Source organism: Podarcis muralis, chromosome 4, assembly GCF_964188315.1.
Source record: "Podarcis muralis chromosome 4, rPodMur119.hap1.1, whole genome shotgun sequence".
Taxonomy (NCBI): Eukaryota; Metazoa; Chordata; class Lepidosauria; order Squamata; family Lacertidae; genus Podarcis; species Podarcis muralis.
Window position 1 is genome coordinate 77,818,602 of NC_135658.1, and position 19,458 is coordinate 77,838,059.

Sequence of the window (19,458 nt, forward strand, 5' to 3'; positions counted from 1 at the left end):
TTCAGCCCTCCATTATCCACACAGCCCTGTATGGCAATAGCTCAGAATCAAATTTCCTTATGTTCTTACCTATCCTGGGAGAACAATGTTTCTATAGCCCTCTAAGAGGCACTATCCAGAATTAAAGCAATTTTCAATTCTCCAGTTATCCCGTCATTTGGTTGCTCCAAGGAAACTTCTGTAACAAGGGCATAGGAATTCATTGCAGATAGTCACTAGGGGAATCTCCCACTCCGAACTCATTTTTTGACTAGCCACTTTGCTATAGCTTACACTGGTGTAGCAAGCTGCATTCCTATGCTTTGTTGTTGTTGTTGTTTAGTCGTTTAGTCGTGTCCGACTCTTCGTGACCCCATGGACCAGAGCACGCCAGGCACTCCTGAATTCCACTGCCTCCTGTAGTTTGGTCAGACTCATGTTTGTAGCTTCGATGACACTGTCCAGCCATCTCGTCCTCTGCCGTCCCCTTCTCCTTGTGCCCTCTATCTTTCCCAACATCAGGGTCTTTTCCAGGGAGTCTTCTCTTCTCATGAGGTGGCCAAAGTATTGGAGCCTCAGCTTCACGATCTGTCCTTCCAGTGAGCACTCAGGGCTAATTTCCTTAAGAATGGATGCGTTTGATCAAAGTCCGTTTCGGGGGCCTAATCCAGACCCCCCAGTCGATTTAATCTGGCCCCTGTGGCAGTATATGTCCTGGGGCAAAATTGTAAAAAAAAGCTCAACAACTTTGGTTGGCCCTCATGCTCGTTCACTTCATCAAATCTGGCCCTCTTTGAAAAAAGTTTGGGCACCCCTGGAACCATTCCACCATCCATCAGTCAAGTTGCCTCCGCATGGCATGAAAACCACCAATTAACATGCAGTGACAGCATAAACACTATGACAACAACACTTAACCAGCACAATTCCTCTCTCATATGCAAGACAAAACCACGCTGTGAGGGTGAACCCACTGGTGGAGGAAGAGGAGTGCAGGGGGAGTGCACCGCCCCGCCCCTGGCAGTGTGATCCTGGTGGGGTGACATCACAGCTGCCCCCCCCGCCCGTGCTGGGTGCCACGCCCCCAGGATCTGTGCCACGCCCCTGCGGGCGGCACGTCACACCCCCGGGATGCGCACCAGCCCCGCCGCCTGCTCTCCGCCCCCCGGTGCCGGATCATGAAGCTCCGCCACTGGGTGAACCCACAGCACTTCTTCCAGAACAGTTGCAAATTCTTAGTAGTTTAATGGTTAGAAAGCGCCGCAGACCATACCTGATGCAATAACACTGGGAAACAAAATTTTTGTTGCATTGACACCTATGTTGGTATTTATGCATTTGCCACGGAGAGGGGAAAGGGCCACAAGGAAGAAGTTACAACAGGAAGTGCATAAGCAGGAAGTAGCTCCAAGACCTAATGAACGGAAAAGAGCAGAAAAATGAGAAGGGTGAACTTGAATCTCACACCAAAGAGACGGACAGGCAACCACAAACTAAAGCCCTTCTATGGAGACAGTGCCTGGCGAGCAAGAATAATTACAGATAGAAAGGGGGTGAGTCAGCAAGAGTAGAAACCACAACTCCCATTCCCCTCAGTTAATCATTTTTAACCACACAGCACAGAAAGAAGAGCTCATGATTGTGGGGAGGGGGCCTTGATAGTCTCCCATGACTACCATGCCCCTGACCACAAAGCCTGCTACTCAAGGAGGTCTACGGAGAGCTGTAGATCAGTGGAACAGCACAGACTCAGTACGCAGGGGGCTGTCTTGGCCACAGAACACGGGAAGAAAGAGCTGATGGGGGAACACACATACACATCTGGGACCCCATACAGCTGTCTGCCTTAATTGGGCCCCAAGGTACAGTGGTGCCCCGCAAGACGAAATTAATTCGTTCCGCAATTTTTGTCGTCTAGCGAATTTTTCGTCTTGCGAAGCACGAAATCCCATAGGAATGCATTGAAAATCAATTAATGCGTTCCTATGGTCAAAAAAAGTCCAAACAAAGCCAAATTTGGTACAACAACAGTTTATTAACTGCTCTTTAAAATCGCACATACTGTAAAGAGCAGTTCAAAAATTGAAGGGAAAATAAATTAACTTTATAAACAAAACATGTCTTTGTTTTTAGACAAAGAAAACAAAGTCGCGAGATGTTTTCGTCTTGCGAAGCAAGCCCATAGGGGAAATTCGTCTTGCGAGGCAAATCGAAAACGGAAAAACCTTTCGTCTAGCGAGTTTTTTGTCTTGCGAGGCATTCGTCTTGCGAGGTACCACTGTACATGTCATCCAATCCAGCCACACATTCTGCATGTCCCATTGGTTGAAGACCAGCAGTTACCAGCCCTTTCCCCACAATAGCTTGTTATCCATTTCCTCTCCGCCCACTTCACGCAACCGGCTGACAAAACACCATAACTGCTGGGGATGGAGAAGAGTCAGAAGGGCAGTGAGCTGGAAGAGCAACCCCCTCATTCCTTGCTGCTGGACCAGCCACTGTACTGTAGGCAAGTCACAACCCTCAGTTCATTGAGCCCTCCTCCCATTGTGCACCCTCCTGAAGATGGTGGCGGTAACAATTTAAAATTCAGCTTTGTAATTCGGAATTTATGTGATGTGATGTGATTTGATTTGATTTGATTGGTCGGTTAATAAAAATTAATTTTTTTTTTAAAAAAAGAAGATGGTGGTGGTAACAATCAGAATGGGTTAGGGACCCTATTTGCCAGCTAACTCCTGATGAGTCGTTCCTTTAGTGGGGCAGCTACTGTGCTCTGGATCTTACTGCCCCGAGGCAGGTACCCACACCATATTGTTTTGGATGCGTGATGAAAACCATTGAATTTTCAGCAAACCTATTGAGAAAGCATGACTTAGTTATCTGTGTCTAGAAAAGAGGAGATATGACAGTCATCTTCAAATATCTAATGACCTGACACACAGGAGCGGGAACAAACTTGTTTTCTCCTGCTCTGGAGGGTAGGACCTGAACCAATGGATTCAAGTTACAAGAAAGGAGACTCCGACTAAACATCAGGAAGAACTTTCTGACAGTAAGAACTGTTCGACAGTGGAATGGAGTCCCCCAGAAGGTGGTGGACTCTCCTTCTTTGGAAGTTTTTAAGCAGAGGTTGGATAGTCATTTGTCTTGGATGCTTTAGTTGTGGTTTCTATACTGCAGGGCGTTGGACTGGATGCCTTCCAACTCTACAATTCTATGACTCTATGTTTGTTTAGGCCTACAGTGGTACCTCGGGTTACAGACGCTTCAGGTTACAGACTCCGCTAACCCAGAAATAGTACCTCGGGTTAAGAACTTTGCTTCAGGATGAGAACAGAAATCACACAGCGGTGGCGTGGTGGCAGCGGGAAGCCCCATTAGCTAAAGTGGTGCTTCAGGTTAAGAACATTTTCAGGTTAAGAACGGACCTCTGGAACGAATTAAGTTCTTAACCTGAGGTACCACTGTACTTTGACAGGTGGGGGGGGGGGAGCACCCACCTTATGTCCTTATAAAGCAATGGAGGAAGCACTTTGATTTCAGGTTGCTTCCTCCATTCCTCTTGACTGCACTAGTGCAGCCAGTCCCAAATTGGCTTGGCTTTGGCTGTGCAGGGACCTCTTCAAGCACCAACAATCAACCATTCATTGGTGCCTGCAGAGAGCTCTTTGCTGCACTTTGAAAACCTGACAATCAGCTGATAGGGCTTCAGAGTGTCTTCAAAGTTTCCATAGGGGCAGCCAAACCAACCAACCAGCAGTCCCCGCAAACCCCATTTGTCCCAGGTGTGACTTTACCTGCCACACACTTGATGTCATATATGACATCAGGTGCAGGTCAGGTGGGTTTGGCCACAATGGCTTGCAGAGCCGCCCTCATCTTTAATAATGATTTGTGTGTGTGTATTTGTTTCCAATTCATTTGTGGATTTTACTCACGTCTTCTCTATGATTTTGTTTGTAAACTTCTTGGAGATTTTCTTTTTGATCAAGTGGTATATAAACACTCTAAATAAATAAAATAAACGTGAAGACAAGACGCAGATGAAACAGTCATGGCTTTTTTATTAAACTGTATCACAACATGGAGAGTTAGGGCAGCAGGGTTCCTGTACCTGCGACAGTTGCACAACAGACAGCTCATTCCATCATCATATTGGGTCCATGCTGCATTTGCTGCATTACTGTGTACCATGCACTCTAGAAAGGTACCAGAGCAACCTCCCAGAGGAGCAACTGGCCTTCCACTGGGCACTGGACTAGAAGCGAGGAACATCCTTTCCTCTGCTTGTGTTGGATGCTTGCCTGGTTGCCTGTGGAGAGACATGAGAAACATGTACATGGTAATGCATAATGGATAACAGCTGTAACTAAAAGGTATAATGACCAGGGGTTCATTAGGGGCTCATGAGTGAGGTCTCAAGAAAGGGAGACACCGACAGACTAGCTCTGCCTTCCACTGATGTCTGTATTTGCAGACTCCATTTGCTGGAGGAGGAGAAAGTAGTCATTAAGATAATACTCACACATCCCGTACACACTGGAGCACTCTCCATGTTGTTTGTTCTTTCTGCTGCAGGTGCCCCAGCTTTCATCCTGCAAGAAAGGATACCTTATGAATGGTCTACAAGAGGAATGAGTAGGATGGAACATGTGGTCTTTCCCCAGCTCAAAATGGCTGCACTCCCCACTTGTTTCACCAATGGGGGCTGTGGGCTTGTAGCTAACAGAAGCAGCCCTTAGTGCATACTTACTCTTTGCACTTTGTGCTGGATACACTGCTCCAATGTCAGATGATGGGAGTTGGAGGTCAACATCATCTTGGGGCAGGGGCACAGGTTCCCCATCTCTGCAGCAGGCTATGTGTCAAGGATAGGGTTGGTTTCTTGGGAGCTTGGCACTAGAATTGAAATGAATGCTTGGAAATCACAAACACAGAACCAGGGTTTGTTATAATATGGTTTTGACAGGTAGGTGTTAGAAGACCTGCTCTGGACACAAGACCCAGCAGAATCAATATACTCTATACTGCCTACCTAGCTCTCCCCCATGCAAGCAATGAGAATAAGAGAACAGGAATAAAGTAATTACTTTAGCACCTAAGTATTAAGATAAGTTATTATTACTATCACGGTGGTATTTGAAATGTTAGCATTGTTTGTATTCTCACATCTATATTGCAATATCCTGCAGAAGTGGCAAAAAACCCCATATTTACCATACTGCAAAGGTTTAAGTGGTTTGTACCATGCTATAGGATCAACTGCTGTCCTAGGAGCCTGTCAGCCAATTAAAGGTCTGCCAGAATTCTCTGTATATTTTCACCATCAGAGAATTAATGAGTGGCTACTGGACACAGGGACTGGTAGTACCCAAACTGTGAGTTTGCCTGGTAACGCTGTTACTATTTTTAGGTGCCAGGTAAAGTCTGTCCTATTTTGCTTTTAACAATACTTAGCGCACAATTCATTTTGTTTCACGCCGGTCGTTTAAAATGCCTTTTTATTTCTTGTATTCACATTAACGTTTAATCAGTGGGGTTTTTTGTACATATAGTTTATTTATATGCTGACAAACATACAGAAAACAACACATAGACATACAATATATTACAAACAAAATACAAAAAATAAAAATAAAAATAGAAAAAAGAACAAATAAGAAAAAAAGAACGTATCTCAAAAAATAAAGATATGTATTAACCTAAATGTGACTCCATTTTCTTTGTTGACTTCCTTCGTCCTCTACGCGGGTCTAACATCAACCATAGTAATCTGCTTTCTTTAATCTTCTTTTTAAACTTACTTTCCATTTTGATTGTCTTTATTCTAACCGTACATCAGTTTAAAGGTAAAGGGACCCCTGACCATTAGGTCCAGTCATGGCCAACTCTGGGGTTGTGGCGCTCATCTCACTTTATTGGCCGAGGGAGCCGGCGTACAGCTTCCAGGTCATGTGGCCAGCATAACTAAGCCGCTTCTGGCGAACCAGAGCAGCGCACGGAAACGCCGTTTACCTTCCCGCCGGAGCGGTACCTATTTATCTACTTGCACTTTGATGTGCTTTCGAACTGCTAGGTTGGCAGGAGCAGGGACCAAGCAACGAGAGCTCACCCCGTCACGGGGATTCGAACCGCCGACCTTCTGATCGGCAAGTTCTAGGCTCTGTGGTTTAACCCACAGCGCCACCTGCGTCCCACATCAGTTTACAGAAGTTAATTAAATCAAGTCCAAGAAGTAATATGCAGGCATTGCTTCTTCAGATAATCACTATATTTTCCCCAGTCTTTCTGCAGTTTTTGTTTGCTGTGGCCCCTGATCATGTCTGTCAGCCTGGGTAGTTCAATGTAACTGAATAAGTTATCTTGCCATTCTCATTTAGATGGAATTGTTTCTTTTTTTCCATTTTTTTGCGATCAGGATTCTAGCTGCCGCCACAGCATACAAAAATAGATTATTGTCTTCTCTGGGTATATCTGTATCATTTATTCCCAGCAAGAAGGCTTCTGTCCCCCCCCCCCCAAAAAAAAAATTATATCTAAAGATTTTCTTCATTTCTTCAAAAACCAAGTCCCAGAAGCCCTTAACTTTTTCACATTGCCACCACATGTGTATAAGCGTGCCTTCTGATCGGTTGCACCTCCAGCATAAGTTGGATTTAGTTTTATACATTCTACAGATTTTTGTAGGTGTCAAATACCACCTAAAGAACATCTTTATCATATTTTCTTTTATAGCTTCACATGCTGTGAACTTCCAGTTTCCCCTCCAAAGTTTTTCCCATTGTGTTATCTGAATGTTTTTACCCAAGTCTATGGCCCATTTTATCATTACTTCTTTAATTTGTTCGTCTTTAACCTCCCACTCTAACAATAATCTGTACATTTTAGAAATTACTTTTACTTTGCTTTGTAATAAATTTTCGTCCAATAGTGAGACTTCTGTCGCAAATCCTTTATTTCTTTTGTCTTCATTAAATTTACTGGTGATATTGATATTGATTACTGGTAGCTGGTGATATTGAATCCACTCTGTTAGGTGGTGTTTCATTTCTTCATAATCCTTTAATTTTAGCTTTTTATTATTATTCTCTTCTAGCAAATCCCTATATCTGGCCCAATTTGTTCCCATGTTTTTCTTCTTAATCGTTAACGATTCTATGGGTGACAGCCACCAGGATACTTGGGGTTCTAAAAGTTCTTTGTATTTCTCCCAAGTTTTATATAATGATTTTCTTATGACATGATTAAGGAAACCTCTGTGCATCTTCACTTTTTCGTACCCTAAATAAGCGTGCCACCCAAAACAATTATCAAACCCCTTCAAATCCAATAGGTCACCATTTTCTAATGTTAGCCATTCTCTCAACCACATGAAGCACGCTGCATCATAGTATAAATTTAAGTCAGGTAATGACAAACCTGTGTTTTTACTATCTTTTAGTAATTTATATTTAATTTTTAATGTTTTATATTGTCAAATAAATTTGGTTAGATTCCCCCCCCCCATTGTTTAAGGCATCCTACCCCACCAATTATTGGTATCATTTGAAATAAGAATATCATCCTGGGCAGGATGCTCATTTTAACCACGGATATTCTACCTAGTAATGATAATTTTTATTAAATTAGAAGATGTGCTATCAGAACCAATGAAAATTATACTAAATGGTATATTGAAAGAATGGAAAATACCAAAGTCCTAGGAAGAAGCGTATATCATGCTGATACCCAAACAAGGAATGGATAGAACATTAGTAAAAAAACTACAGACCTATATCTCTATCTCTATTAAACAATGATTATAAAATATTTGCGAGCATTTTGGCTAATAGGTTAAAAAAAGTATTAAATGAAGTAATAAACAGAGATCAATCAGGCTTTCTACTGGGTAGACACATGCATTACAATACAAGGAATATTATTGATATTTTGGAGTACTTAGAAATAAGATCGGATAAAAATGCTATCTTAATGCTAAGCGACACGGAGAAGGCTTTCGATGGTGTCTCTTGGAAGTTTATGAAAAGATCACTGAAGAGGAGAGGATTTGGAGAAAATTTCAGCAGGGGCATAAAGGCAATATACAAAGAACAAAGAGCTAAGTTAATTATCAACAATGAGATGACATAGGAATTCAGAATAAATAAAGGGCCAAGCAAGGTTGTCCTCTTTCGCCCCTACTGTTTACAATGGTTTTGGATTTCTTAATGATCGCAATTAGAAAAGACAAAGAAATAAAGGGTATAACTGTTTGGGGGAAATCGCATAAAATCCCAAGGCTTGCGGAGAGCTGCCCGAAGCCCGGGGTGTGTTCCGCTGCGCTCCCCAGGTTTCGGGCTGCAGGCTGCTGTCCGCAAGCCTTGGGAGCCCGGCGTGACTTCCCGACGGGCTCCCAAGGCTTGCGGATAGCTTCCTGAAGCCTGGAGAGCGAGAGGGGTCGGTGCGCACTGACCCCTCTCACCCTCCAGGCTTCAGCGAAAGCCTGCATTCGCCCCATAGGACGCACACACATTTCCCCTTCATTTTTGGAGGGGAAAAAGTGTGTCCTATAGGGTGAAAAATACGGTATTTACAGGAAACATCAGGTCTGGCAATAGTGAACAAAACAAAATATCTGGGTATCTGATTAACAAATAGGAATAGTAATCTCTTTAAGGATAATTACATCAAGGTTTGGAGGTTTGGGAAGATATGGAGATATGGAACTTTTAATTAGTTTTTGTCATTTGATGGCTTGAATCTGTAAATCTTCTCAGAAGCCACTCTTAGCAGAAAGGTGGGATAAAGATGTTTTTTGGGCAGATAAAACTGTAACAGTGCAGCTCAGTTTTTAAGAGTAAATGAACTCTCCCGTGTCGTATTGCACTTGGGCCTGGATTCTTTGCAAGGGGACAAGACCCCTAACCATGAAATTCACCTTGAAGGTTGATTGTAAAAACTCTTGTTCACGGCATGGGAAGGGCATCTTTGTAACCACACCAATAACTGATCTTTAAAAACTGATCTTTAAAAATATAAAGCACCAATGAAGTCCATGACATCCTGAGAAACTATATATATATATATATCTATATATCTATATATATATATATTCAGGGAGGTTGGGGGTATGGGATGTTAGGGGAGGGGTAGTACCTCTGGTGGGGGACACACCATGTTCCTTCTGGTGTAGTTTGTCCACCTTTAGTCTTCATCCTCCACTCAGCCCTCACCTGTGGCTCCTAGAAGCTGTCAGCATGACAGAGTGGCCACACTCCGGGAATGGCTCCAACTGGCCGGCTGAACCAGGTGAGGGTAGCCGATGGGTCTCAAACCCTTGGTGAGTTAGGAACTTTCCCCGCATGTGAAGACAGACGTCAACAGATGGAGCAGATGAGACCAATAGTGGATCCAATGGTCAAGAAGGCAGTTTTATGGACATGCTGTAGTGAGGGAAGTGAGGGGCAGATGAGGGCTAGTCTACCCGGAAGGTAGCCCATCAAGGAAGCAAATCTCTTATCCATTATTACTCTGGGAAAAGAAAAAGCTGAGGAGTGAACCCTACACAAATCCGGATTAGAGTCCCTAAGGTGGTTGGATAGCACCTTGTACGCCTCTTCCAGCAAGATGCATTGCTCTGCTTTCCTTTGGACCACATCAGTGAGGCATGGGAACTCTCTGCTTATTGATGTTAGGCAGGCAACCTCATTCACTAAGATGCTTGCTGGAAACCTTTCTCTTTCAGCTGGCCTATCCAGACACAACAATCTGCCGCTTTAAATTTTTGTTCAACGTTTCCCCCCTGTTTATTGTTTTTAAATGCTTTTATATGCTTTTAAGTTTTTTAAAATGTATCCATATGTTTTTTGTTTTTTAGTTACATCGTTTGCAAATGTGTTTGCTACACTGGGCACCTTTGGGAGGAACGCAGAATGCAAGTTAAACAAACAAACAAACAATAAAAACTAAGTATCAAAAACTAAAATAAAAAAATAAAATACCCAGCTTTACAATGGGACAAAGATCCATATATTCAAGAACTCATGAGTTTATCTGCATCTTTGTGCACAAAGACACATATTACACAAACCCAAATCTACAGCATATATCACAATATATCACCAGCTAAACATCGCAATATACTGATATATCACGAGGAAGTAAGGATGGAGCTCTGTAGGCATTGGCTGGCTTCACAGTTTTCCCCGCATGATGATTTTTGCATAGCACACATACACAAACATACCATGATTTGCAATATATTGCCCAGTCAAAAATTATGAAACCGATATCACAATATGAACTTCAAACCGGTTTTGGTTTGGTTGTTGTGGTTGTTTTGCTTTTGTTGTTTTTAAGGGATGGCATCCAATTTCGTTGCACTTGTGCAATGTTGCACTTGTGTAATGACAATAAAGAATCTAATCTAATATATCGCCCTGCTCCAGAAATAATATGTGGCAGTGTGAAGGTGCAGATTTAGTGACAACATTGGGCGTGGGGTCCAAATATCACCCTCTCCCCCATTTTTTTTTGGAGAGGGTGATTTAGTTCTGTACACCCTCAAAATTTTGCTGATTACAGCCTGTTTATTTCGTTCCATACAGCTTGATACATGTCACTACCAACTAGGGTTGCTTTTATCTGCAGAGTACCATATTGGGCACATTTTCTTACCATGCACGTAAAATCTGAAGCCCCACTGATTTCAGCAGAACTTACTCCCACGTAAATGTGCATAGGACTGCTGCTGTAGTCATAGCCGAGTGCGGCAAAGGGAGAGAGAGAAAGAATAAAGACATCTGACTTTTTAGCAAACATGATTACAAATAAACGTATCTGAGCCTGAAAGATGGGAACCTCACTTGATTATTTTGAGAAACCCACTATAGTTATAAATAACTCAAGTTCCAGGAAACCTTGCTGCAGCTCCTAAATATGTAGTATAGTGTATAATTAACTACAAAATATTTGTTTAAATAACACAGCTTCAAAAATTACATCCAGTGGCATTTATCTTTCTTTTCTTTTAAGCAGTGCAAAACAAACTCCCTCTCTCACACACTTTAATTGTATGTACCAAAACTGCAACAATTAAGGATGAGAAAGGTTTAAGGTTTATGGTGCATTATGTACAAGCTTGCTCCTAAACAAATAAATGCTCATTTTAGGGGCTGAATATAATTATTGTAGCTCAATAGCATATATAGACTGCCATGCTGATCTTTGATAATTAAACCAGAGAAAGATCAAATGATACCTAACAAGCCATTTACAAAACAAATTAACCAAGTTGTGGAAGACTATTTTGACATTTTGCGGAAAGACAAGCGGAAGGTACCACATGTGTGTTTTAATTCCTTCTCAGCCATCCCTTCTCCGCCATTCTTCTCATGCATGTTAAAAATGTGCAGTGAATTTTACACTGACTTACAAAAGCAAAACCTGTTGAAAGTACCAACAGTGGTTTTTATTTTCTTTACCATTTTTCAACAAAGCAATCACAAAGTGATTGTAACTATTTATGTCAACGCTCACTGGATCAAAGACCTTTGACAGAGGCGTTAGTATTTTTTTGAGCAAAGAATCAATCTATTGACATAAACATTCATGGTCAAGTCCCTTCCCCTCACTGTTTCTTGCAGATTCGATGATGTCTTTGGGAAAGTGTTCGACACATGCATAGCATAATGTTAACCATAGATACATGCTTGAGGTGAACTGCTGCAAAAGAACAGATTTTCCCTGGCATTGCTGCCAATTTGTGACATGAAAGAAGTCCCTGTTCTTCAAAATCTGTGTAGCAGGGAACAGTTTTAGCAGGTGTGCTTCATCTCTGTGACACAGTCACACCTTCCAAATTACACCCTGCCATTCAGTTGGTAAACAACACCTTTTGGAAACTGGAATCCACAACTCTACTTATCTGTCAGGTGCTAGCCTTGAAACCTAGTCTTCCAAGAGCTTTGATATCTGCCTCCCTTTCGTTATGGATGCATACCTATGTCAGTATCCTACAGGGACAAGTTTTTAAAGTAATAGGAAGACTCTCTCCCTGCGACCAAGAGGAAGCATAGGAAAGGAATGCCTAGTAATTGGCTGCACCATCTAGCAAACACAGAACTACATCTTAGCCTCATAAAGGATGAGGTCTGTGTGCTCCGAGTTCATTTATCTCACTGCCGAATCATGAGGGAGGCTTCTGGGTAACGCTAAAGTCCAAAAATTGCCAATAAGGATGTAATACTTGGGGAAATGTTTTCTAAGGAAGATAAGGAGGGCTGCCAAGCTCTTGTCAGAAAGAAAGGTGTTGTCCTCAGGCCTCTAATTTGAAAAAAAACAAAACTGTTTTGGATATCTTTTAACATAGCCAGTAATAAACACAGAACGTTTCTGAAATACATTATTGACAAACATACCCAAGGCTCAAGAACTACCAGTACCACTCAGCACAGAAAAACAGCCATGCAGGTATTTGAAAATGGTGCAAGCTTTGCCTGAAATCTGAGGTAAAAGTATTCAGAAATATGGGGATTAGCAGAGTTCTTGTCCCCTACAGCAATTTTAGCACCATCTATAATATGGTCTACTATATCAATGCATGGGAAATGCTGTATAAGATAACTTTCATTAGCAAGTGCACAATGACCCAGTTCCCACCTAAGGCCAAGTCAAGCCATGACTTAGTGTGAATGAGCAAACATGCAGATGCTCAGAGTGAAAATCACAGACACTGCACTCCTCCCCTGGTCCTGCTGTCACTGCATTTAATACACCTAAGGTCCTAAGCCATGGTTTGGCTTTGCATTATGCCTGAACCCAGGCTCATGGTTTGCCTCACTTCAGATAAATCAGAAGCTGCAATCAAGGTTTGTTTTTGGTTTGCCATTTGCAGTTGCTCTGACAAAACCATGAGCCTGGGTTCAGACATAATGCTAAGCCAAACCATGGCTAAGGCCTGGGTATCAGGGAAGGCAGATTTTCTCTGAGAATCCACACATTCTCTTGTTTGCTCTAAGCCATTGTTAGGCTTAGTGTTATGTGTGAACTGGACCAGTGTGTACTCTTAAAGAAATGAAAAGCAAAGACTCAGATCTTATTCTACACCTGCAGAAACAAGTCAACAAAGAAGGTTAAACCAATATCCACATGCTGTCCCAGCACTGCTACAGTTCAGACCCAGAGGCAGTGAAACGGTTTGAAGTCTAAACCACCATATCATGAAACCCTGTTAAATTACCGAAACTCATTGCTAAAATAAAATATAAAACCTTGGTTCTTCAAATCACTTCAGGTACACTTTACCACTATGAGAAGGGACAAGAGCATTGCTACAGAAAGGGTGTGTGGCACAGACTCCTTAACAGAACTATAACGATTAAGTAAAGGTAAAGGTTAAGGGACCCCTGACCATTAGGTCCAGTCGTGGCCTGGGGTTGCTGCGCTCATCTCGCTTTATTGGCCGAGGGAGAGGGCGTACAGCTTCCGGGTCATGTGGCCAGCATGACTAAGCCGCTTCTGGCAAACCAGAGCAGTGCACGGAAACTCCGTTTACCTTCCCGCCTATTTATCTACTTGCACTTTGATGTGCTTTCAAACTGCTAGGTTGGCAGGAGCTGGGACCGAGGAATGGGAGCTTACCCTGTTGCGGGGATTCGAACCGCCAACCTTCTGATTGGCAAGTCCTAGGCTCTGTGGTTTAACCCACAGTGCCACCCGCGTCCCTACAACGATTAAGTAGTATCCACGTAAAAAAAATGGGTTTAGGCTTCTTTACTGAAATCAAAACCTCCCATGTTCCTTTTTCTATTGATGCTGTCCGTGCCAATTCCACTGACTACGTTGCACCATGCCAAGTTTCCTGCTCTCACTTCTGCCAAGTTCAGCAAGTAACTTCTCACCATCCCTTTCCAACCAGAAGTCAGTTCTACTGGTCAGTGGGGTCAATCAAGCTGTTCGCAAAGGCCTGTTGTTTCTGCATATACCTCTCACCCCAGGAAAAGATTGCCACAAACGTTATTTGCTCTCAAATATGTTTAGTAGTTTAGCATAACATCACACCTCCACGTAGATCATTGTGACCCATCTACAAACATGGATGTTCTCTGAAACCACAGTTCATGCATTAGAACAAATGATATAAACACTGAGTGTCTCATACTGTAACTAAGAGTTCTAGTTTCACTCATGTATAGTGGTACCTTGGGTTAAGTACTTAATTCGTTACGGAGGTCCGTTCTTAACCTGAAACTGTTCTTAACCTGAAGCACCACTTTAGCGAATGGGGCTTCCTGCTGCCGCCGCGCCGCCAGAACACGATTTCTGTTCTCATCCTGAAGCAAAGTTCTTAACCCGAGGTACTATTTCTGGGTTAGCGGAGTCTGTAACCTGAAGCGTATGTAACCTGAAGCATATGTAACCCGAGGTACCACTGTGCATTCAATGCTTGCTTACTCTTGTAAGCATGTGAATGGCATGAATCTGTGATTCACACATGCCAGTCACCACAATGTTACAGTCAACGAGTCAACATGCATGTGTGAATAAGTCCTAAGATACACAGATGCAAACATATGGTCTTCCACTGAAAGTCTTTGCAAAGAAGAAAAACCTTGTATCTTGCGTTCGTGTTCCAGTGTATTTAGTACATGTTAACTAAAAATTAAGTATTGATCCCTCAGAATGAGGAGGCAGAGGGCAGATCCTTGCTGAAGTCACCCACACTTGAAAGGTTATATAAAGTTTATGTGCAAAACACTGCCCCTACAGGAGTATGCCTTGCACTATATGCATATACAAATGCATCGTGTATACTTCCAGAAGCAACATGCATCCATGCAAATGCATAAAGATACCCTTATTACTGGTAAACAACATTCACAAAATGGAAGTACATATATGACGCCAATCGTTTTGATGTGCAACCCGACCTTGATAGTATCTCACAATGCTATAGGGTCCAATACTATATTTATTGGGGGGGCGGGTGATTCATGATACTGATAAGGAATCTCACAGGTCTTCTACCTCAAGTTCACAGAAATTCTGAAACATAAGATTCGACAGTATAAATTTGCTTTCCATATACAGTGGTACCTTGGGTTAAGTACTTAATTCGTTCCGGAGGTCCGTTCTTAACCTGAAACTGTTCTTAACTTGAAGCACCACTTTAGCTAATGGGGCCTCCTGCTGCTGCTGCGCTTCCGGAGCATGATTTCTGTTCTCATCCTGAAGCAAAGTTCTTAACCCGAGGTACTATTTCTGGGTTAGCAGAGTCTGTAACCTGAACCCTATGTAACCTGAAGCGTATGTAACCCGAGGTACCACTGTATGTGGAACTACTGGGAGAAATGCAAATATCATAAACTGTGTATAATCAAAAGGTTCATAGGGCTTTCTCCTACAAAATTTATCGAATATAAGACCTCCTATCTTGAAGCTCTGACCCAAACTTTTATACCAAAATTATACAGTTGCTCCCACCAAACATCTTTAATATAGACGAAGGACTACCTACATCTGTAGAACATAGTGTAAAGACTTGGAACACCCAGCTTCAAATCAATACTGAGCTATCCAGTGGGTGACCTCTTGTTTCTCAGCCTAGCCTACCTCCCAGGGTTGCTGTGAGAATAAAAGGAAGGGAGGACCATTTACACTGCGCCTTGAGGTAGGATAGAAATGCAGTTGCACCCAAGTGCATTTACAGCTCGTATCTCTTCTGCACATCGAGATACTGCGCAGAATGACTTCCATTCCTAACTTGCAGTGCAATGCTACACAATGAAATCTTACCATTCATGCATGCATCACACAGTTTCCCTTAGTTGTGCAGTTTATGAGCTCTGAGGGGAAAACCTCTTGCAAAGTAGTCCACACATTCACAGCATGTGATTTTTCTACAGGTTCTTTAACTCAGCTCCAATCATGGCAAATCTTCTCTGAAGATTCAAAGCACTTCTGCTGAGTACAAGCTATTTCCATGTCCAATTTCAACTTTAAACTCCCAGGCATTTTAGTGAAGTGATTGGCATTTTCTTGAAAAAGAAAAAGAGTTCAGTTCTAAAATTAGAATACACTTTCCCCCATCACTTGAAATGATTCCTCAAAAATTATCTGAGCTATTTTCTTCAACTATTAAAAAGCAACAGTGCAATGGTTCTTCTTGGAAGAAATCCTGGTTTAATTTGAATTTTAACACAGAGATACCCCCCAAGGTGCTGACTGAGCCTTAAAACCTGAGTAGTTTCACTTGCAATGAAACCCATTAATTTCAGGGAAGCTTATAATGTATTCTCAACAGAACTACTCTCATCAATAGAAACTGCTTCAAAGTCAAAGTGTTTAGGACTGAAGTGCAAATGCTTGAAATCAGAAACTATGGCTGGAAGTAAAGATCACTGAATTCAATGGGGCTTACTTTTGAGTAAACATGTCTAGATGGACATTCAATGTACATACACACAGAGATAGTTAAGCTGCACACTCATTCAGTAATTCACATGCAATATTCAACCAGTGCACAGTCTATGTACATTTCAGCCAAACTGTGCAAATGAACAAACACTTGTACATGTGTAGAGACAGTATGTCCCTGTGTTCAGTGAAACATGTGAACAGTCATGTAACCTGTGACCTCAGTGCAATCATAAGCATGTAAGTAACAAGGCTCGCAATCTAAATCATTTCTGTCCTTGTAATTCGACTATACCATTCTAAAACACATAAACACTTTATGAAAACACAAAACATCTGATTGAAGGAAAAGCTGGTATTAGAGCATATTGTTGTTGTTATAACTGTAAATCATATTGTTAAATACAAATATTTCCCACCATGGTGATTGCGATAAATATTTCCAGTTGCACAGAAAAACAAACAAAAGACGCACAACAAAATGTTTGTGTGACCATATACTTCTGTCTTAAAATTCAGTACAGTTGCTAAACTACCAAAAGGTCAGCCAGAGAAAACAATGAGAGCTAATAGAAAAGTCCTGGAAAGCCATTTTTAAAAAAAGGAAAAAAATACCTCATTTAAATTCTTGGAAAGCACTGCTTCTCTAAACATATCTATTCAACTCTTTGAACAGCCAAGTCTCACTAAATAAATAAATAAATAAATAAATAAATAAATAACCACACTGCCTACTGTAAGCCGCAGAAGTCTGGAAACAAAAAACAAAAAGGCTGGGTTCCACTAAACATTAGCAAAAATAAATAAAATAGTTTAGGAATTGGTCTCAACGAAGCCGACGACAACAACACACACACACACCCCTCCTCAAATTGCATTTATACGAGAGGGATTAGGAGTCGAACCAATCTCGGCTCCCTCCGGTTCTCATGTTCAAGATCACTGAAGCTCTGGGAGATTTGCAGGACAACTTAGCCCGTTCTTTTGAATGAAGCTTGCGTTTCCCTGCACACAAAAGCGCCGGGTTATTAAAAGACAGAGAGAGAGAGAGAGAGAGAGAGAGAGAGAGAGAGAAGAAGAAGAAGAAGAAGAAGAAGAAGAAGAAGAAGAAGAAGAAGAAGAAGAAGAAGAAGAAGAAGAAAGAAACGACCGCACTTCTCTTCGGAGAGCCAGAGGGCAAAATACTTCTGATCTCCCACGCACTTTGCAAGCTGCCAAAATCTCGGCGTGAGAGAAAAGAGTGTGTGTGCTCGCTGCGCCGGGGGCCACTTCGCTCGCTCCGGTGCTGCTGCTGCCAAGCCCAGGCGGCGATGTTCCAGGGGGGGGGGATAAAGGCAGCATCTCCCTCATTAGCGGGGGGGGGGTGTTAAAAAAAGAACGCCTTTCGCTTTGGCGAAGAATTCTCGCGTGCACATATACAGATACACACACACACACACACGGAAGGGAGGGGTGTGCAGAAAGAAAACCCAGCAACGTACCACATTCTAGGAATTCCTCAAAGACCCAGCAGCAACCGAAGCTTCGCTTTAGACAGCAGATCTCTCCTCCTTCGCTGCTCCTCGAGGGAAACTGGCGGGGGGGGGGAGTCGGGTCCCTTTAATGCACGCGCCAACCAGCTTCTCTCCCCCCCCATACACACGCAGGCAGCCCCCTCCCCCAGCTCCTCCTGCTGCCTGCCAGCCGCCCAACTGTCAACTCCTCCTATCTCCCAAGCCCTCCCCACTTCAATGGCACTGCATTATTAGTCCGCCCCCCCAAAAAAAACAGCTCCCTTGTCTGGGCGACTCCCGCTTCTGACCCCGGCTCCCCCCCCCCCCCCGCCTTTTCCCCTACTTGCACATGGCCGTGAAGGTTGCACGCTGTGTGGTTCCACCGCGCGCGCGCGCGCTCCTGCCTGCCTCTCCTTCCCTGGGCAAAGAGCAGAGCCTCGACTCCTTTGGGAAATATTGTGTTGGTTGTTGCTGTTTGTTGTGACTGGGTCGACTTCACTTCGCCGCCTCCCGGGACGGCGGGTGTTTGTGTGTGTGTGTATGTGGGCGGCAGGGTGAGAAAAGCGCGCGCTTCCCTCGCCGCTCCTTACCGTGAGTGGGGAGCGCAGAAGAAGGCTGGGTGGTTGGCCGCTGCCGCCGGGTCAGTTCATTATCATTGCCTCCCCTACCTCAGGAGAAGGAGGCGGCGGCGGCGGCAGAGGGTCAAGTTAAAGACCCGGGAAGCTCAGCCGCTGCTGCTGCCGGCTGGCCGCTGCAAGCCTCGGTCGCCGCCGGCGCCGAGCGGTGGTGGACATACTGAACCAAACCCGGCGCCGTTGCCGCGTCTTGCTGCTGCTACTGCTGCTGCTGCCGGTGTCTGTGTGTGGCTGCTGAGGGGTGGGAACTGCCGCAGCTGCTGCTGCTGCTGCTTCCGCCGGCTCCTAGTCCCGGGCTGTGGGCGGGAGGGAAGCGATGAGGGACGGGAGAGGAGGGGAGGGGTGGGTGGTGGCGCGCGCGGCCCCTGCTCATTGTTCGAGGGAGAGGGCGGCCGAGGAGACTTGGACGCACGCGGGCAACCTCTTTGCGCACAGGGAGAGAGAGAGAGCGAGCGAGCGAGCGCCCGGGTGGGGCTCCTCGCTCGAAACTGGGGGATGCTGCCGGTGGTCTCTCGGGGTGTGTGTGGGGTGTGTGTGCGCGCGCACTCGCTGCTACTGCTCGCTCTCCCTCTCCCGCGCCGCACCCATATGGTCTCCCGCTGCACAACTCGCGCCCAAGGCTTAGCGAGCAGCTTCTCCCTCAAAAGTCTTCTGCAAGTTGGGGCTGAGGGGGACGGACCCCAATATGCCCAAGTGGGACGGGAGAGACCAAATTGACGCGCGCAGCTGCGGCGGGGGCAGCCGCGTTTCATGAGGGGAACGTCGCTTGGGTTCCTTGTGAGATGCACACTCCTCAATATTTTTTGCCGCCTGAGGCACACCAGCAAATGGTTGCCCACTCTCCGCGAGCCATATATATATCCAGTGCTTTTTTCTGGGGGGACGCAGGGGTATCCATGCCCCCAAATATTTTGTGAATCTTTATACTTTTGCCCAATTACTGTATTTATTTT

At 43.9% G+C, this 19,458-nt stretch overlaps 1 protein-coding gene across 6 annotated transcripts in view; it reads right to left on the reverse strand.

The window, feature by feature from the left end:
* The window catches only part of ST6GAL2 (ST6 beta-galactoside alpha-2,6-sialyltransferase 2), a 74,004-nt gene extending 55,134 nt beyond the window's left edge, over positions 1-18,870 (reverse strand). For 2 of the 6 annotated variants that reach the window (XM_077927624.1, XM_077927621.1), the window contains exons 1-2: positions 18,461-18,856; positions 17,859-17,949 (exon numbers count right to left, since the gene is read on the reverse strand). The gene's annotated coding sequence lies outside the window, so the exon portion shown is untranslated. Of the gene's footprint in view, positions 1-17,858; positions 17,950-18,460 lie in introns of all 6 variants that reach the window. The other 4 variants (XM_077927623.1, XM_077927622.1, XM_077927626.1 and 1 more) reach the window with 3 other exon arrangements.
* Positions 18,871-19,458: the final 588 nt, after the last annotated feature.